The sequence below is a fragment of the Phasianus colchicus genome, chromosome 11 (genome assembly GCF_987193195.1).
Source record: "Phasianus colchicus chromosome 11, bPhaCol1.hap1.1, whole genome shotgun sequence".
Lineage (NCBI taxonomy): Eukaryota > Metazoa > Chordata > Aves > Galliformes > Phasianidae > Phasianus > Phasianus colchicus.
Window position 1 is genome coordinate 11,705,825 of NC_143446.1, and position 8,341 is coordinate 11,714,165.

The window sequence follows — 8,341 nt, forward strand, 5'->3', positions numbered from 1 at the left end:
CAGTAGTCTTGTAAGTAGCCATCCCTCATCATACTACCCTTGATTTAAGTTGGTCGGGGCTAAATACAGCTGTTGTGTGTGATCCATATGTGTGCCATCTCTGCAGGGATTGGTGGAGCTGGGAAACAACCCGTGAAATTCCCCCATGGATTCACTGTAGAATGCAGTTTTGATATAACTCGCATAGGACGCTAGGTGGTGGTGTGTCCTCAAATTTAAGCTGGGTTGGCTTTGCTTGATTTTGATGTACATAGCCTGTGTCAACAGGCCCTGTAGTTGTGCAATTAGTCATTTGCTTTTAATTAGGATGGCACTTGCTGACAGTTTTAAATTAACTCTGCTGCTCACTCATAAGTCAAAATAAAAGATTTTTTGGATGTTTATGCAGACACAGAGCAAGCCTGCAGAAGGGTTAAGTAAAACAGTATGTGTGCCTTGCACTGTGAAGTTGTAAAATGCTTGAACTCCAGGATAGTAGCATTAGCTGAAGGAGTACACCATTTGGAATAAGCTCTGGTTTAACCACTTTGCTGCTGAGCGCTGCCTGAGATGAACAGCACACTGCTGTGTGTGATATACAAAGCTGCTTCTACAGCCACTGATTCAACTGCCAGTTGTATGGCTGCCCAGGAACTTCATGGGATAACTTCATGCCATTAAAATTCTGCAGAGAAAGTCTCTGAATGTATGTACATTAAACTCTTGAGGTGAAAAATCTCATTTTATTTGTCTATTTCTCTGCTTTCTTCTTGAACCCAGAGAAATTTTGTTCCAGTCTACATACTCTAACAAGACAGAATTTTGTTCTAGTTCATGAAGGCTTTTTCATGTTGTGCATGGCTGCTTTTTTTGTTTTCTGTTCCATTCCTATTTCCCTTCACAGGAGAAGTCCAGGATTTGGATAATAGATTACAGCACACCTTGGGGCTGTAAAAGTATTGATCATATTAGGATTTGTGCAACAACACTGTCTTCTCCATGTTTGTGGTGCTTGCTGTGTAGGCATTATAAATCTATAATTTGAAATATTTAAAAGAATGGAGTTTATAATCCCACAGAGTTCTTATTAGAAGGGGAGCATGGTTCAGTGCAATATGACAAATGCTCTGCATTGTTTTTTGGGCTGATGATGACAAGTACAGAAAATCCCATCAGGCTAATTTAAGGCTTAAGGCATTCATGCCAAGATCATTGATGGGCTGAATACATCATTACTGAGGGTGTAGGACTCCCATGTTTCTAAACAGGAAGCTGCTTTCATATACTAAACAAAAAGAATGGGAAAGAAAAATAGAAAGTTCTACAGAAAATTGAAGCATAGTGTCTAAGCCAGACTTATTGGGGGGAAAAGAATGGGTGGAAGGAAGAGAATGGATGATGTGGGTTGGAGCGGAAAACAAGAACCACTGACGGAAAAAGATGTAGTCAGAAACACTATTTATGAGTGATTTTTTCATTGTTACCCAAATTAGTTTGAATGGAGGAGAGGCCCACTCCCAAATTTTGGAAACTTAGGCCAAAAAGCCTATTTAGTTTTACAATGGTGTTTGATTGGTTTATGATGCGACTGCCTGCAACAGCAAGGGACTAGGCCTGCTGGCTGTGTGGGTAGATGGAAGTATTGCAGAAGACCTCTAGAGGCTCCTATCTAAAGGAGGCCTTGGTGCTGCAGCCAAAGTCCTGCTCCTTTCTCACAGCTCTTGCAAAGACAGCTTATGCTTGTTGGTAAGGAAGCTGCAAAATTCTTTTCTAGAAATGGTATCGTTAACTAAATGATTCATTGTCTGTTCGCTGCCTAATAGAACTCAAATTGTGGCAATTCTGCTATGATGAATATTCATCTCTTATCTAATCTGCAATACTGTTGAACAATAGAACCTCTCAATCTACATAAATGTCAACTGTGTATGTCAGTGAGGCCTATCACACTAATTAGTGTAAAATGCCATCTAAAATGTTGAGTAAAGAAGTCAGGCAATCCTTTCCCTAATCTGTCCCATGGAAATCATAAAAAATAAAAATACTCATAAAAGAGAGTTCTGAAAAAAGAAATTGCAGCTCTAAATCTAGAGTTAAAACATGTAGAACATGGTGTTGTCATAACTGAATGCATTACTGAATTCCTCCAGAACTGTCAAAGTTCATTGATAGGAAAAAAAATGTAAACCGAGTAAATGATGCTCTAAGGCTGTATTTCTTTGTTACCTTTGCAGTGAATGACTGCAGCTTTGCTGTTCTCACATAATTGCTCTAAGTAGTCATTTTGTGCTGTAAGGTGAGCAGGTGAGGTAGTCCTAATAACTTCTGTAGCAGGTAGTTGTTAATTCATTGTGTGCTGTAGTTGGTGTGGTAAAGCAGAGTGCCATTATTTTGTGACACTTATAGGTAGTACTTTTTAGTAAAGCATTTGCCCTCCCTTTATGCCCAGAAGTTGCATTCTGGTGGTTAGCAGAAAGTCTGAGGAAGAAACGAGTTGTTAACAGGTAACATCAGAGAACTAACTTCATTTGTTCTACATTTGTAATGCATTCCTCCAAGCTAAATTCCTGTGGGCTGAGGTGCTACTTACACAAGGCTTCAGGTACAAAGCTTTGTTGCTGCTCAGGAAAACACACTGTAGTTAGACTGGATACGATTTTATACATTTTTATACTAAGTCCTCCAATAATTACTCTTGCCTGTTGGCGTAATTCAAATATTCAGGGGGTTCTTACTGTATTAAGGCTGTCCTGTACATAAAGCACAGTCCTTAATCAACTAGCAGATTTTACTCATGTTTAAATGTTAAGCCTTTAGTACTTACTTGTCTCCAGCTCACTGTCTGAAAATCAGCCTGAAACCAGCTTTGCTATATGCGTGCTTCCAGATTCACAGCATACTACGGATAATGCAAGAGATGCTTGTCCAATGTTCTCAGTCCTGGAGCCAGTTGTCATAGCTATTTTTTCTTGAGACAGTGATGTTTATACAATGATTTTCCCCTCTCGTGTACGGTTTCATGAGCTGTGGAGAAATATTTTACATACAGTGTTTCAAGTGTTGACTATGAAGTTTATCATGCGACATTCCAGTACTTCTGTTTTTCTCTGGGTTTTCTGTTGCCCTTAGGAGGATCACACTGTTCCCTTATTACTAAGAACTCTGACATCTCTGGAATGAAGCTTCCTGGACAGGCATTTCTCTGTGGTACTGGTCTTGATGCACAGCTCTGAAAAAAGAGACAGTACTGTTCTTTCAAATGAACACTGCTGCACAGAGTACATAATCAGTCAGACAAAAAATAACAGCATCACTTATAGACAGATCTGCTGATTCTGGATCCAGTATCTCTTCTACTGTCTGGAATAATTTCCTTTTTTTGAGAGATGCAAGCCATCCACCTGATTCAATACAAGTGACTGATCACAAACAAGCTGTGTCTAAGAACGTAAACAAACACTGACCTAATCTCCCTGGCATTTTCCCCGTTTGTAGCCTACAGCAAGTTATGTTATTTGTCAGCTTCCAGAATATACTCCAGTATGTCTGCTTGTAACTGATGGGAGTTTTTTTTACCTCTTCAAACTGCAGCTATAGTTTTGATCTGATAGTAATCTCAACATGCTAGCGAGAGAAATGTCAGGCACGTGACTTATGTCACGTTCATGGTGACCTAATGTAAGTAGGATACTGATCTACCATAATGTTTGAGAGAAATTATCTTCTTCTCTGAACCTGATATCACAGTGGAGATCAGCTAGGAGATCTATTTGAAAGATCCTAAAACTCATCTAAACACATGATTTTTAAAAGAAGACCCAATTGAAATTTGAGATTAATGTTCAGTAGTTGTTTTTTCCTTATTTCATCAGAAGCTATTTACGCATGTCTTATATAACAGAATTATGAGACTCCTATATAGAAAGATTGTAAACAGAGCATGAAAATATATGATGTAAATGGCCAATTTGCCTTGAGCACTTTTTTCTCTTCCGCCGGGCCCTGTTGCATAACTGTTCCCTTCAGTCTGCCTCGTGTGTTTATGAGCTGGATGGTTACGTGATGAACTAATCAGTATGTTTTCTGCTTCCAAGGACTAGTCATTTCTGGAGAAATCTAGAGGTCTCTGCATGTAGTAAGAACATTCAGAGTAGCTAGGGTTAATTTCCATAGGATTGCTTCCAGAGATTTCTCCAAATAAATATTCTATATTAGAAGTGTTTTGTGTCTTTTGAAAGTGAAGTGCAGGACAAGAGTCTCTGCTTTCTCCTTTTTTATCTGTCCTGCCATTCTAGGGAGTCATGTAGGATGGTAGCTTGTCCTTGGTGTGTGTCTAAGAGCAGCAGAAGTGATTAATGCAGGTCATGCTGACCTTGAGCTAGGTTCTTTTTTGATTATTAATTGCCTTCTAACCCAACAACACCCTTTGTTTCAGAAAGAAAGCCAAGCCATTGTAGGAATGTAATAGCAAGGGAAGGAGGAATGCTTCATTCATAAATCTGAGAGCATTTACAAAGGAGGCTGTAAATTATTATCTAATTTATCTTTCATCTGAAGAGGAGAAAGAAAGGCACTGCAATTAACATTTTGTTCAAGATTGCATGCTGAGACAGTGGCAGAGCTTCAAGTACAGTACACTGCTGTCCTCTGTAGAAGGTCTCAAATCCTGTAGCCCAGGCTGCCCCTACCATGAGTACATGGATCACTGTTTCTGCTATTATACTGCTAACATGGAAGATGTTGGTGTACAGAGTTTGTCATACACTGAAAGTGGTATTGGAGGAGGAATTAAGCTGAATCTGGGTAAAGTTGTTTCCATCAATAATTAATGCAAATTAAAGTGAGTCATGCTCCTAAAACAAACTGTTTTAAAGATTATCTTTAAGTGTTGATCTTAAATAAAATGGAAAATATATATCCTGAATAACTTAATCTCTTTTTCTGCAGAGAGCTGATGGTGGTTGATTGTACTGCTGTAAAGTTCAAGTCAACAAAAGGTAATCCAAGAGACTGAATAGAATACTGAGTTAAGAAAAGAGATGTGACCCCTGAGTTTGGTCTGAGCTTTGGGAACCAGAAGTTATATGTTTATTCTAACTCATACAGCGAAGTTGCTCAAATATCTATACTTGTGTAAGGACACTTCTACTAGTAGGTTTGGATATACACTAAGCAGAAAACTAACTTGATTTAAACTCTTAGCATCTGGCAGTCTAGAAAGGTAGATAATGCTGCGAGACTTATTTATTAGGGTTATACAGTCAAGTCCTCCAAAAGTATTACAGAGATCCAGCTGCAATTGCACTTACTCAAGCTTCATTTTTCTAAAACTCCCCATTATATATCATAAGGTCATATAAGTTATATACCGCAGAACTTTTCAAGGCCTTATTCCTATTTTCAGACATTTTTGCCACTAAGAACACACTGAATTTCTATATGATTCTGGTTGTGTCATAAGATTTTGATGAGGTAAGAGGCAAATGCCTTTGTTACACGTTTTGTAGTGACATACAAATATTAGTGTAGGGCATACTTGATGAGAATGCAGTTCATCAAAGAATCAGCAGTGTTGGATACATACATACACCATCACTTACTAACTTCTGAAGAAGGAAATGCCCTCAGGGAACTTTGCTTGTTATGAAGGAGTTACATGTGAGTCTCACCCTCTGGAAATCCAAACTAAGCCCCTTGGTTGAGTACCTACAGATAGCACACTGGGAGCCTCCTTAGTAGTGGTGCAGCAGGATGGCTCAGGGAAGGTACAGGCCCTAGCATGTGATATGTGTTAGCTCAGAGCAAGATGGAACACTTTGTGTTGACATCCTGTAGTCTCTGTGGGCTGTACCTCAGACTGCTGAAGATGAAAGCTTCAGCAGTGTGAAGCTCTGCGTGGGCTGTTTGGCCACAGGCTATGTTCACCAGCCCTCATGTTCACAGGAATGTGGAACTTTCCAGCCTTATACAGACTGTGCCTGGTTTTTGGTTTTTTAACTGTTTAACAAAATGGAACTTATAATAATCTGACCCCAAGTGAGAGTTACTTAAATGCATTTGTCAAGGCCGAATGAATTGCACCCAGGGCTCACTCTAGCCCATATAAGCCCTTCTGTGTTGAGAAATCACCAACTCAGCTGCAGCTGAACCATCTTGACTGACATGTTATTGTTTAGATTGATGCCAGACATTCTAACTTTGGACTCAGGCTTTTACAGAGCAACCCTGCATATCCCTTGGGTATGCTTTTACACAAGTGAAAACTCCCTTCATACCTCTGTGAGTTCTTTAATCTTGAGGATGAATTTGTAAATTACAGCACCCCTGCTTGTCCACTGTAGCTTCACTAAGGAGACTTACATAAATTCTGAATGAGTTTTTACTTCTTAATGGAATAAGCAAAGCAGTGAGAAGTGCCTTCCAGCTAGACAAGAAAACTCCTCTAAAATAAACCAGAATTCTCTGGTTATCTGGATTACAGAATGCAATGTCAGATAGTTTTCAGCAAGGGGTTCAGAACATGAAGTTTGTCTATGGCAGACTCCAGCTTCTTCAGCATGCTGATAGTGACTTCATCCTTTCCTGCTTTCAGTAAAGAATCTGCCTCCACAACTCCTTTGTTAAGAAGCTCCTTTTAAGGTAATGGTAAATGGGAATTCACTGTTAGGAGTTAGTGAGAACTTAAAATTTCCACTGTTTTTGAGAAGAAAAAAATCCTATTTCAGATGTATTATGTTCAAATCTATTGGAGATAGTATACTGTTTGCATTTGGGTGTATGTAAGCATTTGCCCATCTCCTTGTCCTCCACATTGATAAACATAAGGAGACTTTGTCTTTTTGCCATCCTTACAGAAAGCATCTACAGCAGTGCTAAGGCATAAAGAGTGATCTTAATACAAAATACTCTCCATATGTGGTTATGTGAAGGACCAGATGGAGAGAAGACTATGTGCAGCAGTTCTGCCTTGGCTAGCCTGGTGGCCTTAAAGACTTGATGACCTGTTGGGGGGGGAGTATTTTTCCTGTTTTTCTACTGGAATTGCTCCAATCAATAGATTTCCAATAGTTACATGATGGAATGACAAAAATGGTCCTGTTTCCTAAGAAATGTCTCTCGTGGCTAAGTTTTTAAAGGTCTGTGAGTTTCCCTATTGAATTTAATGGGGCCTTTGGCTCATAAACACATTAAACAAAGAAACAATAGATCCCTAGGGGAGTTTTAAAATCTGAAGTGTAGGAACTTTAATAATATTATGAGGAACTAATATGTCTGATGTGGGAACTTAAATCTGAGGCAAGAATTATGAAAGGAATGTTTGAAGTGAGTATTTAATTACACGATTTATTGTTCATCATTTATTATTATACGTACAGTGCCAGGGGCATTGCTGGTGCTTTACAGATGATTACAGAATAGCAATTCCCGGATCAAAGGTCCTGATCATGCAATCTTTATTCGTGTAAATATTGCCAATGGTGCCCGATCTTATTCCATGTTAAAACTCAGTTATCTCCCCCTCAACACACCCCATTATAGACAATTAAAAGGACTTCAGCAAGAGAACACTCATTAATTATCCTCCCCAGAACACTGACTATTTTGGTGCCATATATTGTGTGGATAAAGATACCTATTGTGTTTTAGCAAACCTCACATTTTTCTGCAGCTTTAATTCTTAATTATGGTGTCAACAAACATTAAGATTATTTTCATGATAGAAGAGACTTATTTCTGGAGTAAAAAAAAAAAAAATCCATTGGCTTGGCCCAATAGGCTTCAGATCCGGTTGATTTAATGGAGCCAATTTACTTGTGTGTAATTGTTCTCAGTGACCAGTATAGGAAGTTTCACCTTCTAAGACAGATGCTGAATGTGAAATACCCTTATGAGCTCTGAAATCTGTTTGCAGAAGGTTCTGCTTTTCTTTCTTCTGTGACAGTTTGCGCTCTACTAGAATTGCCACCAATAAGCAATGCACTTAAATGGTTTTCTTATTCTTCAGTTGGAATGCCTGCTGTTTATCTACTGGGTTGCTGTAGGCAGCTACAGAAGTGAACACAGCTTGTGCAGCCATCTTTTGGCTTATGTCTTCAAGACATAACAGCTCTGGTGGAGAGAGATTGAGGCAATTGCATGCAGAAGGCAAAGGAAGCTTTTTTTCTCCTCCATCTGTTAGAGGGTTTTAATAGAGCTTTTTGCAGCATGCTGTCCTGTTCATTTAAACACAGTGACACGTAGCACAGAGAAAGGTATTCTGGTTAGTGAGGTACAATGGTCTACATACCTAAGATTCCAGAGTAGTGATCAGGATTCAGATTCCTATCTGAATATCATCGGTCTAGACGGTGGGTAGGGAATA